Source organism: Podarcis erhardii (assembly GCF_964252035.2).
Source record: "Podarcis erhardii genome assembly, chromosome: 10".
Lineage (NCBI taxonomy): Eukaryota > Metazoa > Chordata > Lepidosauria > Squamata > Lacertidae > Podarcis > Podarcis erhardii.
Window position 1 is genome coordinate 1,654,945 of NC_138500.1, and position 13,256 is coordinate 1,668,200.

At 47.1% G+C, this 13,256-nt stretch overlaps 2 protein-coding genes and 1 long non-coding RNA gene across 8 annotated transcripts in view; 2 read left to right on the plus strand and 1 right to left on the minus strand.

The window, feature by feature from the left end:
* The window catches only part of LOC309352055, a 266,510-nt gene that overhangs the window by 239,970 nt on the left and 13,284 nt on the right, over positions 1-13,256 (minus strand). The gene's annotated exons all lie outside the window — the stretch shown is intronic.
* The window catches only part of LOC309351824 (uncharacterized protein), a 67,980-nt gene that overhangs the window by 36,972 nt on the left and 17,752 nt on the right, over positions 1-13,256 (plus strand). Inside the window, exon 1 of one of the 6 annotated variants that reach the window (XM_081879864.1) lies at positions 2,649-2,747. The exons of the other annotated variants lie outside the window; for them this stretch is intronic. The gene's annotated coding sequence lies outside the window, so the exon portion shown is untranslated. Of the gene's footprint in view, positions 1-2,648; positions 2,748-13,256 lie in introns of those variants that run through there. 6 annotated transcript variants of the gene reach the window in all.
* LOC309351988 (uncharacterized protein) overlaps positions 1-13,256 on the plus strand; it is a 60,567-nt gene that overhangs the window by 12,566 nt on the left and 34,745 nt on the right. The gene's annotated exons all lie outside the window — the stretch shown is intronic.

Genomic DNA, 13,256 nt, shown 5'->3' on the forward strand with positions numbered 1-13,256 from the left:
AATTATGAGAAATGCTGGTTAGAGGTGAAAAAGGACCTTGAAATATGGTCAATTTTGAAGCTTTCCTTGCTTGGCCGAATTGCTGTTATAAAAATGAATGTATTGCCAAGAATGCTGTTTTTGTTTCAATCACTGCAAATTTTGGACAAAATGGACAGTTTCAAGAAGTGGCAGAGAGATATTTCTAGATTTGTCTGGCAGGGCAAGAAGCCCAGAATAAAATTCAAGATACTAACTGATGCAAAGGATAGAGGGGGATTTGCCCTGCCAGACCTTAAACTCTATTATGAATCAGCAGCATTTTGCTGGCTGAAAGAATGGCTGCTTCTTGAGAACACAGACATTTTGGATTTAGAAGGTTTTGATAACGTTTTTGGGTGGCATGCATATTTGTGGTATGACAAGGTTAAAGCACATAAGGCATTTAAAAATCATATTGTCAGAAGAGCATTGTTTAATGTCTGGACAAGATATAAAGACTTACTTGAAAATAAAACCACTAGGTGGCTATCACCTATGGAAGCGAAGGCTCTGAAAAAACTCAATATGGAGGCCAATTGGCCAAAATATTGGGAGATTCTGGAACAGGAGGGTGATAAATTGAAATTGCAGAGTTTTGAGAAGCTTAAAGATAAAGTGCGAGATAAAGATAAAGTGTGTTTTATTTTTTTGGAAAAATAATTTTAAAAATTGAAAAAACAGTTGAAAATGACATCATCTCTCCTTGGTCTCTCGCTTCCCAATGCAGAGAAATCATCAATTGGGCTTTTGTATCTAAGTCCCAGACTAGTGAAGTTTCCTTTCCAGCCATCCTTGTTGTTGTTTAGTCGTTTAGTCGTTTCCGACTCTTCGTGACCCCCTGGACCAGAGCACGCCAGGCACTCCTGACTTTCACTGCCTCCTGCAGTTTGGTCAAACTCATGCTGGTAGCCTCAAGAACACTGTCCCACCATATCGTCCTCTGCCGTCCCCTTCTCCTTGTGCCCTCCATCTTTCCCAGCATCAGGGTCTTTTCCAGGGAGTCTTCTCTTCTCATGAGGTGGCCAAAGTCTTGGAGCCTCAGCCTCAGGATCTGTCCTTCCAGTGAGCACTCAGGGCTGATTTCCTTCAGAATGGAGAGGTTTGATCTTCTTGCAGTCCATGGGACTCTCAAGAGTCTCCTCCAGCACCAGAATTCAAAAGCATCCATTCTTCGGCGATCAGCCTTCTTGATGGTCCAGCTCTCACTTCCATACATCACTACTGGGAAAACCATAGCTTTAACTATACGGCCTTTGTTGGCAAGGTGATGTCTCTGCTTTTTAAGATGCTGTCTAGGTTCGTCATTGCTTTTCTCTCAAGAAGCAGGCGTCTTTTAATTTCATGACCATCTGCAGTGATCATGGAGCCAAAGAAAGTAAAATCTCTTACTGCCTCCATTTCTTCCCCTTCTATTTGCCAGGAGGTGATGGGACCAGTGGCCATGAGCTTTGTTTTTTTGATGTCGAGCTTCAGAACATATTTTGCGGTGTTACGGAAGGGGGGGGGCATGTCTTCTTCACCTTCTTCTTCGCTACAATATATCAATTTATTTCCAATTGTCAATGTCAAAAGGGACTAAAATCTATAAAATTCATAGAAAATCAGCGTGCCAGTTTGCTCAATTTCTCTAGGACTCCATCACACCTCCCCTGTCCAGCAAAATCCCTCAAGCAAGGTGTTAAGACCCTAATCCTGTCAAATTGCTCTGATCAGCCTTTCCTCCAGGCAATGTCAGGTGGCAGACTACGCATATTTGGGACCATTGTTTTCTCATCCCCAGGAAGTGTTTATCTGTGCATATCTCCAGCTCTGCATATTCCCCCCTCCCTCCTCCATATGTTAATCTGTGTAACCCCCCCACCTTCCTGAAGTGCTGATCTGTGTAACCCCACCTTTCTGTGATGTATTCATGACGTGTTTTGCACTGTATTCTGGGACATGGAGGGAGTTTCAAAAACTCATGTCACCCCTTTCTCACTGTTCAATCTCGCCTTGAACCTGTTGCGCAATAAACTTGGATCTTCTGCAGTTTGCTCCTGTCTCCGGCTGAGCTCATTTTCCTCCGCAGGGACCCACGGACTTAGTCCGATGAGCTGGGTGGCAGAGCAGCCTCGCACCCAGATTTTAGCCGTAACAGCGGTCTCCTCTTTCATCTTCATTAAAAGGTTCTTTAATTCCTCCTCACTTTCTGCCCTCAGGATTGTGTCATCTGCATATCTGAGGTTGCTGATATTTCTTCCGGCAATCTTAATTCCGCTTTGGGATTCATCCAGCTCAGCCTTTCGCATGATGAATTTTGCATATAAGTCAAATAAGCAGGGAGACAATATACAGCCCAAAGAACCATAATAGTATTTACCCATCCCCCTAGCTGCAAGGCTTTAATGGGCTTCTCCTTTGAAAGCATCAGAATTCAACCCACCATCCCGATGGATTTCTGCCTGGGGCATGTGCTGCCCTTGATCGCCTCCTGCCTCCTAAGGGATTGTGGAGTCAGGGGGAGCCCTGGATCCCCCAATTCCAGAGGAGTCATTAGGCGTTGGAAGCCAGGAAATCCGTCAACCCGTTGAATGTTGGCGATTATTTGAAGCTTCTTCAGTTTTCTATACAGTATTGGGTAGTCGGAGGACACAGTCCGATCCATGGTATCCGCTTCTTGCTACAATTGTATAGGCTGCTTTTCTGAGCCTCTTTGCTGTTGTGCATGGAAGGTGCCTGTGTCCACGGTCCTTGTCCTGGCCTTAGTCAGAGGCGGAAAAAGGTAAAAGGCGGATCTACACGGATCCTCGTGAATTCATATGATTTTTTCATTCAAATTAAATAAAACCACCATGATACTGTAGACCACGTCTTACTCTGTAGACAGCATCAAAAAAATCATGCACCCACTATTCCGTGGGGCCGCAGGGGCGCAAAAACATGGTTAAAAAACACGGATCCTCATGGATCCTCATGATTTTTGCACAAGACCAGCCCAAAGTCACCATCAGATCAAACATCATGGCCAGGGGCACAGCATCCACCACAAAAATCACAGATCCACGGCTTCCTGGCCATACCGTGGCCCAAAAACGTGGTTTTGAAGCACGGATCCTCATGGATCCTCATGATTTTTGCACTAGATCAACCCAAATTCACCGTCAAATCACATATCATGGCCAGGGGCACAGCATCCACCACAAAAATCATGGATCCACGGCTTCATGGCCATACCGTGGCCCAAAAACGTGGTTTTGAATTACGGATCCTCATGGATCCTCATGATTTTTGCACAAGATCAGCCCAAAGTCACCATCGGATCAAACATCATGGCCAGGGGCACAGCATGCACCACAAAAAACTCGGATCCACGGCTTTCTGGCTGTACCGTGGCACAAAAACGTGGTTTTGAAGCACGGATCCTCACGGATCCTCACGCTTTTTGCATTGGGCCAACCCAAACTCACCGTCAAATCACATATCATAGCCAGGGCACAGCCTACACGAGAAAAAACTCAGATCCACGCCTGCCTGGCCATACCGTGGCCCAAAAACGTGGTTCCAAAGCATGGATCTTCATGGATCCTCATGATTTTTGCACAAGACCAGCCCAAAGTCACCATCGGATCAAACACTATGGCCAGGGGCACAGCATCTACCACAAAAATCATGGACCCACGGCTTCCTGGCCATACCGTGGCCCAAAAACTTGGTTTTCAAGCACGGATCCTCACGGATCTTAACGCTTTTTGCAGTGGGCCAACCCAAACTCACCCTCAATTCACACATCATGTCCAGGGGCACAGCATCCACCACAAAAATCACGGATCCACGGCTTCCTGGCCATACCGTGGCCCAAAAACGTGGTTTTGAAGCACGGATCCACATGGATCCTCACGCTTTTTGCACTAGATCAAACCAAATTCACTGTCAAATCACACATCATGGCCAGGGGCACAGCCTGCACCACAAAAAAACTCGGATCCACGGTTATCTGGCAACGCCATGGACCAAAAACGTGGTTTCGAAGCACGGATCCTCATGGATCCTCATTATTTTTGCACTAGATCTGCCCAAAGTCACCATCGGATCAAACATCATGGCCAGGGGCACAGCATCCACCACAAAAATCACGGATCCACGGCTTCCTGGCCATACCGTGGCCCAAAAACGTGGTTTTGAAGCACGGATCCTCATGGATCCTTACACTTTTCGCATTGGGCCAGCCCAAACTCACCATCAAATCACACATCGTAGCCAGAGGCATAGCCTGCACCACTAAAAACTCGCATCCACGGCTTCCTGGCCATACTGTGGCCCAAAAACGTGGTTTTGAAGCACAGATCCTCATGGATTATCACACTTTCTGTATTGGGGAACCTCAAATTCATCCTTTAATCAAATATCTTGTACATAACCACAGATCTGACCACAAACATCATGGATCTACTGCTTCATGGCCCTTGTCAGATGCTACCCTGGATATATTGGCCAATTTTTAGGTGGGTGTGCTGGGATGGAGGAAACGGAGTCGGCTGAATCTCTACCTGTAATGGTTATGAGTGGGTTACTTGTGCGTAAATTGCCTTCAGTTTAGTTAGATTGTTTGCTCAACCATGTTTAGGGTTAGAGCTCGCCCTCCGTGACCTGTTAGTAACTTGGGCGTTTCTTGAACCTCTTCCAGCATAAAAGCTGTTTGACCCCAAGTCTCCTCCTATGTTCCCTGTGCGGAACGCGTCTGCGCAAGTAAGGGGACGGTAAGGGCATGCCAGTGCTCTCTCCGCTGGTTTCGGTTGAAGGGTCTTGGAGCCCTGACACCGATTCCTCCATCTCCCTCTCCTCTCTATTGGTGTCACGCTGAATTCCTTCCCCCCGACTGGTTCCTTCTCCGGCATCGCTCTGGAGCCCTGCCTCCGCTTCTCTCTCTGATGTCAGTTCCCTGACACTACCCATTAAAGATGGGCGCCCAATGGCTTGGCCAGAATAATTTCAGTTTGGTTTGCCAGCTCCCAGCTCTTCATGGGGTGCAATAGTCACCTGTATCTGCCATCAGGAGTCTCGGTGTGATCCTGGATGCTTCTGTCTCTATGGAGGCATTGGTCACAAATGTAGCCAAACTGGGATTTTTGAATCTATGTCAGGTTAGGCGATCTGTACTGTAGCTGTCCCTTTCCAACCTAGCCATGGTGATCCATGCAGTAGTCACCTGCAGACTAGACTACTTTAACTTGTTGTACATTTATACCCTGCACTCCCTGGCTCAGGTATACAGCAAGTTAAAGTAGTCTAGTCTGCAGGTGACTACTGCATGGATCACCATGGAGAGAGAGAGAGAGAGAGAGAGAGAGAGATATGCAGGACTACCCTTGAGACTGCTCCAGAAACTCCAAATGGTCTAAAATGCAGATGCATGAGTTCTTACTTGGACCTTGTGGAGACCCCACATTCAGTTGGTTGTTCATCAGCTGGATTGGCTCCAGGTGGAGTATCGAATCAGGTTCAATGTTTTGGTGCTACTCTTTAAAGCCCTAAGCAGTCTGTGACCTTTCTTATCTGTGGGAATTATCTTCCAATACACCACCCATGAGTGTGACGCTCATCTAACATCTAACAGGTCCCTGGCCAAAAACATATCCAGCTGTCCTCAACCAGAGCCAGAACCTTTTTGGTGGAACGCTTTGTCTAATGAGACCAGGGCTCAGTGCAATCTATCTCAGTTCTCTCACTTGTCATGGTGAATGGGCTTGCACATTCCTATGACCCTTGTGAGTGAAGCGGTTGGGAATCCCGTACTCCCAGCAGGGTCACCCAAGGCGGTAAGGTCAAAGAAAATTAAATATGCTCAGAGTCCTGTAGTGATTTCGTGCTCTTTATTACAGCTTGTAAAACAGTGACTGAATTTCCCCCAAAACCTCAGGCTTTTATATACATTATTTACACAATGAGTCCCGTCTGACTGGCTGGTTCTGCTTCCCTCCTGGAGCCTGATTGGTCTTTTCCTGCAAGCCAATCAGTTCTTGCATTCTAGGATCCTACTTGCCTATTGTTCTAGGATCCAAGCTTAGTACATAACAGGGAAGGAGCTAGACAAAGAATGATCCAAGAAGTCCTCAACGGCAGAACAGGCAGGTGATAACAAGCAGTGTGTTACAACGGCTGTGAAGGTGAATGAAAGCTACAGCAGATAGGATCCACCAGTTCGTCATGACTACTCATGCCATCAGAACAGAGCCCTACTGCGAAGGCTGTGCGTTGGTCACGCACAAGCGCCAAACCCTCCCCCCATGGCGATCACTAAATGGCTACGGGGGCAGGAATGTGAAGCCCCTAGTCATGAACCGACACATGGGCGGTGGGTACAGATTCAGTCATTCTGACTCAAGGAATGAGGCAGTTGAGCAGCTCAGCAGCTGTATCAATGACTGAGCAGCCTTTTTTAGGATCCACTATGCTCACCCCAAAAAGGGGAAAGGGCTGGAAACGGTGCCCTAAACATAGTATGCCTCCCTTTTTCCCTGACTGCATTACCGTGCCCAGGTGGAATCTCTTTTCCCATAGTTTGAATCAATTATTCTGCATCCTAGTCTCTAGAACAGCAGAAAACAAGCCTGCTCCCTCTTCAACATGACATCCCTTCAAATATTTAAACATGGCTATCATGTCACTCCTTAATCTTCTCTTCCCTAGATTAAACAAATCCAGCTCTCTAAGTCTCTCCTCATAGGGCTTGGATTCCAGGCCTTTGACCATTTTGGTCACCCTCCTCTGGACATGCTCCAGCTTGACAATATCCTTCTTCAACTGTGGTGCCCAGAACTGGACACAGTATTTCAGGTGTGGTCTGACCAACCAGAATAGTGTGGTAGCATTCCTTCACTTGATCTAGACACTATACTCCTATTGATGCAGCCCAGAAATGTATTGGTGTTCTTAGCTGCCACATCACACTGTTGACTCATATTCAGCTTGTGGTCGACTAAGACTCCCAGATCCCTTTCACAGGTACTGTTGTCAAGCCAAGTGTCCCCCACCTGTGCATTTCATTTTTTCTATCCAGGTGTAGTACCTTACATTTCTCCCTATGGAACTCCATATTGTTGGTTTTGGCCCAGCTCTCTAGGCTATTCAGGTCATTTTGAATTCTGACCCTGTCCTCTGGTGTATTAGCAACCCCTCCCAGTTTGCAGTCATTTGCAAATTTGATTAGCACGCCCTCTATTCCATCATCCTCAGCAGCCTGCACTGAATCAGATGCTGGAGCTACTGTTATCTTTTCCTACAGTCTGGGGAACTTTCTTCCCGATCTACTCTTCTGTCTTTTATTTCACTTCAACTGTGTGAGCTGCCACTGGCAAGGCTTCCCTGGTTCTGGTGGCATGCCGATAGATTTTGTGGCAGCTACAATATGGTAACAAGTCCTGGATGATGGGTGCACACACAATGTCCTATACGGACTGTGCATGCATGGCAGACCGTATGGACGCCGCACGTGCGGCAGCCCGTGTGGTCACCAGGAGAGCGGCTGCCCATACAGCCTGTACGGCCGCCGTGAGATGGGCTGCCAGTATGAACGCTACACAAGTAGCAGCCTGTACAGTCGCTGCGAGATCAGCTGCCCGTATGGCCCATACAGTCGCTGTGAGAGGGGCTGCCTGTACAGTTGCCGCAAGAGCGGCAGCCCACACAGACGCTGCACAAGCGGCAGCTAGTACAGCGACCGTACTGTCACTCTCCCCCCAGCATGGCACCCCGGGGCACCACCACCCCACTGCCCCTTCGTATGCCCCTGCAGTCAATCAAATGTACTATGAACAATCTGAAGTCATGCTGGGCACAATTCACCACTAATCCTGTTCTTTTTCTAAAAACACGTGGTGGACTCCAGGAAAGCTGTCAGCAGGCACCATGATGCCCATGGGCACCACGTTGGAAACCCCCTATTTCAAAGTTTGCACTGACAACATCTGTTGGCAAGAAAACTTGCAGTTAAACCTCCATTTATAATTACCACCCCCGCAAAGCAACCAACTTTTGTCCCAAAACCATTTGTAGCTGAATTGACGCAAGACAGGTGATTGTTTTTTATGGTTACTTTGGTGGTCTCCATCTAGTTGGTTTGATAATTTACATTCACAGGTAAGATCATCACAATCTCTGCCTTGGATATTCTTGAGGTTTAGCAGCGTCAAAAATTTCCACGTGGATCCATTTGGATCCATTAAGTGGCGGGGGGCGGACCATCCGAATTGGTCCCACCTCCCTGCAGAGGGGATGGGTCGCAGAGAAGTCCAGTTGCACCAGGCAGTGATCTGACCATGGCACTTCTTTTGTTTCACTTTTACTTGGTGTCAGATCACCCACGTCACTAGAGGTGAACACTAGGTCTAAGGCATGTCCGTGACTATGAGTTGGGCCAAACTTATTCAGGGACAGCCCCATGGAGGCCATGCTTTCCACGAAGTCCCAAGCAGCCCTTGTAAGGTCGTGTTGGCATGGATGTTAAAATCCCCTAGGACAACCAAACTAGGTATCTCCAGGAGAACATCCGCCATGACCTGAAGCAGCTCAGGCAGGGAATCCTTGGTGCAGTGGGGAGGTCAGTACACCAAAATGAATCCTGTACTGCCCCATTGCCCAGCTTTCAGAACATGCACTCAGAGAACTGGGTCTTCCCAGTAGGACGACTGATGCAAGCTAGTGACTTCCTAAAAATCACTGCAAACCCCCCCCCCCAACATGACCTGGGGTTGCTGTGTGTAAGAGAAACCTGGTGGACAAGCAGCAGCGAGGACAGGACCATCTGCTTCATCCAACCAAGTCTCTGTTACACATGCCAGGTCAAGTCCTCCATCCACGATCAAGTCATGGATGGCAGCGGTCTTATGAATCATTGACCTGGCATTGCACAGCAGCACCTTCAGGTCATGTGGGTTTCCCTTGTTGAGCGCAAATATAAAATTGAATCACAATTGTACAAAATAACTCAGCAAGCTGACATTTATCAAGAGTTAAACAAAGGTTAGTGTACTAAATATTATTTCCAATTCTAGGTAGTTTGCTATTGGAGAAATACCATATATGATTCTAAAAATCTAAAGCAAAAATTATTTTAAAATAAGATTTCATTTCTAGATCAGACAGACAAGATTTCTTCTACTATATATTTCTTTCTTTATCATATACACACAAAGCTTCTATTTTTAAACAGGAAATATTTTTGTAACTAAGGTCTATTATACAAATCCTTACAGATGTTCATTTTGTTACAGTTCTGTTAAGTTGTATACAAATTATAAAGATGAGTCAATTATTTACTAAATTCGCGAGTTTTGCCATTACTGCATATTCTGATAGTTTCTCTTTCCATGCATCTATTTCAGGACATATGTCAGATCTCCATATTTGGCCAACACTACTCTGACTGCTGTGGTCATATAACTAAATACTTCGACTGATGATTTCACAATACAGTAGCTGAAGGAATCATTCCCAACAGCATAGTTTTGGGGTCCAATGCAAATTTAGGGTATTTTTTACATTTTTTTCATTTCGAAATGAACTTTCCTCCAAAACTTTTTGGTTTTTTCACAGGTCCACCATAAATGGAAGAAGATTCCTTAAGGTCTATCACATTTCCAGCAATGTCCATTCATTGCATTATTCATCTTCTGTATATTTTTCCAAGTTATATACCATTGAAAGAACATTTTTGTACAGTCTTACCTCATGTTACGGCCGCTTCGGGTTATGTGTTTTTGGGTTGCGGACCACGGGAATCCTGGAAGTACCAGAAGGGGCTACTTCCGGGTTTCGCCGCTTTCACATGCGCAGAAGCGCCAAATTGCGCCGGTGCCTGTGCAGACGTGGCGCTTCAGGATGCGAACGCTGTGGGTTGCGGACGTGCCTCAGTCACGGGTTATGTCTGCAACCTGAGGTTCCACTGTACCAATTTTGTTTTAGGGCTTAACTTGCAGTAATTTTATTCCTTTATTAATAATGGTTCTCAATGTTCCACTGTGAACTGCTCTTAAAATTTTTGCATCCATTTTGTCATATAAGGTTTTGCTTGTTGGGGCTTGGTGTCATATTTGAGTAATAGTTTATAAATTTTACCCAAAAGGTAGAATTCTGTTATGATGGACTCAAATTCTGTCTTTTCACTGATTTAAAGGTTTTTCATACATTTTTTCTTGAATCTGGTTATTAGTTGACAGTATTTAAGTAGTTTCATATTTTTTCTCCTCTTTAATACTTTGGCATGTATTTGATCTGTTCTTGAAGATGAACCATATCTTGGTACAATATATAGCGTATTTTTCGCTCTGTAGGACGCACCGGACCATAGGACGCACCGAACCATAGGAGGGGGAGAACGGGGGGGGGGGGATTCTCCCCCTATCCGCTCAGAGCCCCTTCAGCGAAGCGGGAGGAGAAACGGAGCCCCTTCCATTTCTCCTCCCGCTTCACTGAAGGGGCGCTGCGCAGAGAGGAAAAACTGTGCAGCGCCTCTCCAGCGAAGCAAAGCCTGGAGAGCAAGAGGGATTGGTGTGCACCGACTCCTCTCATTCTCGAGGCTTCAGGCGGCTATCCGCAAGCCTTTGGAGCGCAGCGGGAACTTGTGCTGCGCTCCAAAGACTTCAGGCGGCTATCCCTGAAGCCTGGACAGCGAGAGGGGTCGGTGCGCACCGACCCCTCTCGCTCTCCAGGCTTCAGCGAAAGCAACGCATAGCCTCTGGAGCGCAGAGGGAGTGCTCCCTCTGCGCTTCGGAGGCTTCGTGTTGCTATTTCTGAAGCCAAGGAGTCTGCATTCGCTCCATAGGACACACACACATTTACCCTTACTTTTGGAGGGTAAAAAGTGTGTCCTATAGAGCAAAAAATACGGTACTCATATATTCTCCTATCGGCTCTAATAATAATATTGCAGTGGTGACATTAACAGTGCAGGTAAGGGGTATTTTTGTGATCTTTGCAGTGCAACTCATGATTTTTGTGGTGCAGGCTGTGCCCCTGGCTATGATGTGTGATTTGACAGTGAGTTTGGGTAGCCCCGGTGTGAAAAGAGTGAGGATCCTTGAGGATACATGCTTCAAAACCACGTTTTTGGGCCACGGTATAGCCAGGAAGCCGTGGATCCATGATTTTTGTGGTGGATGCTGTGCCCCTGGCCATGATGTTTGATCCAATGGTGACTTTGGGCAGATCTAGTGCAAAAATCATGAGGATCCATGAGGATCCGTGCTTCGAAACCACGTTTTTGGTCCATGGCGTTGCCAGATAACCGTGGATCCGAGTTTTTTGTGGTGCAGGCTGTGAACCTGGCTATGATATATGATTTGACAGTGAGTTTGAGTTGGCCCAATGAAAAACGCATGAGGATCCGTGAGGATCCGTGATTCAAAACCACATTTTTTGGGCCATGGAGTGGCCAGGAAGCCGTGGATTTCAGTTTTTTGTGGTGCAGGCTGTGCCCATGGACATGATGTGTGATTTGAGGGTGAGTTTGGGTTGGCCCAATGCAAAAAGCGTGAGGATCCATGAGGATCCGTGCTTGAAAACCACGTTTTTGGGCCATGGAGTGGCCAGGAAGCCGTGGATCCGTGATTTTTGTGGTGGATGTTGTGCCCCTGGACATGATGTGTGATTTGACGGTGAGTTTGGGTTGGCCCAATGCAAAAAGCGTGAGGATCCATGAGGATCCATGCTTCGAAACCACATTTTTGGGCCATGGAGTGGCCAGGAAGCTGTGGATCCATGATTTTTGTGGTGGATGCTGTGCCCCTGGCCATGATATGTGATTTGACGGTGAGTTTGGGTTGGCCCAATGCAAAAAGTGTGAGGATCCATGAGGATCCGTGCTTGAAAACCACGTTTTTGAGCCATGGAGTGGCCAGGAAGCCATGGATCTCAGTTTTTTGTGGTGCAGGCTGTGCCCCTGGACATGATGTGTGATTTGACAATGAGTTTGGGTTGGCCCAATGCAAAAATCATGAGGATCCATGAGGATCCATGCTTTGAAACCACATTTTTGGACCATGCCGTTGCCAGATAACTGTGGAACTCAGTTTTTTGTGGTGGATGCTGTGCCCCTGGACATGCTGTGTGATTTGACAGTGACTTTGGGTTGGCCCAATGCAAAAAGCGTGAGGATCCATGAGGATCCGTGCTTCGAAAGCACGTTTTTGGGCCATGGAGTGGCCAGGAAGCTGTGGATCCGTGATTTTTGTGGTGGATGTTGTGCCCCTGGCCATGATGTGTGATTTGAGGGTGAGTTTGGGTTGGCGCAACACAAAAAGCGTGAGGATCCATGAGGATCCGTGCTTGAAAACCAGGTTTTTGGGCCATGGAGTGGCCAGGAAGCCGTGGATCCGTGATTTTTGTGGTGGATGCTGTGCCCCTGGACATGATGTGTGATTTGACAGTGAGTTTGGGCTGATCTAGTGCAAAAATCATGAGGATTCATGAGGATCCGTGTTTTTTACCATGTTTTTGCGCCATTGCGGCACCACGAAACAGTGGATGCGTGATTTTTTTGGTTCCTCCTACAGACTAAGATGTGGTCTACAGTAGCATGGTGTTTTTATTTTGTTTCAATATAAAAATCATATGAATTCATGAGGATCCGTGCCTCGGATCCATGTTTTTGTGGTGCTGCAGCGCGGCAAAGTGTTGGATCCACGTTTTTTATAGTCCAGTTTGTAGGCGTGCCTTCTAGGTGTGATTTGACATTGCATTTGTTGGAATTATTTTTTTAAAAGTGGAGGATCCATGAGGATCCGTGTAGATCCGCCTTTTACGGAGACCCGTCAGAGGCTGCGTTGGGGACTTGGGGTTTTGGGGGAGTCGTATAACCGCCCCCCATTCCTGATGTTAACAGCACCAATACCTAAAACGTGGACGGATCTAAGTTCATGGCGTGGGGTGGGGTGGGGGAGGGAAGGATTTTGCAACGTAAACACTGTTTTTGCGGGAGCCCACTTTGCAATTGGATTGCCGGGATCAGCCCCTCTCCCGCTCTCCTGATCCCCAGAAAGGGGAGGGGAGGGGGAATCTTCCTCTCCTCCCCCCCATTCTTTCCCTTCCCTCCCAGCATATCACTCTCTCACCCCTTCCCGCGCTACCCCAAATCCCGCCCCCAGACGTTGCCCCTCTTCCTTCTCCTCCTCCTCCTCCTCGCAAGTCTGCTTCTGTTGTGGGAATGTGGGGTGTGAGGCCCCCTCCCAAACTGCCTGCATTTCCCGCAAGTGGAGCTTCCA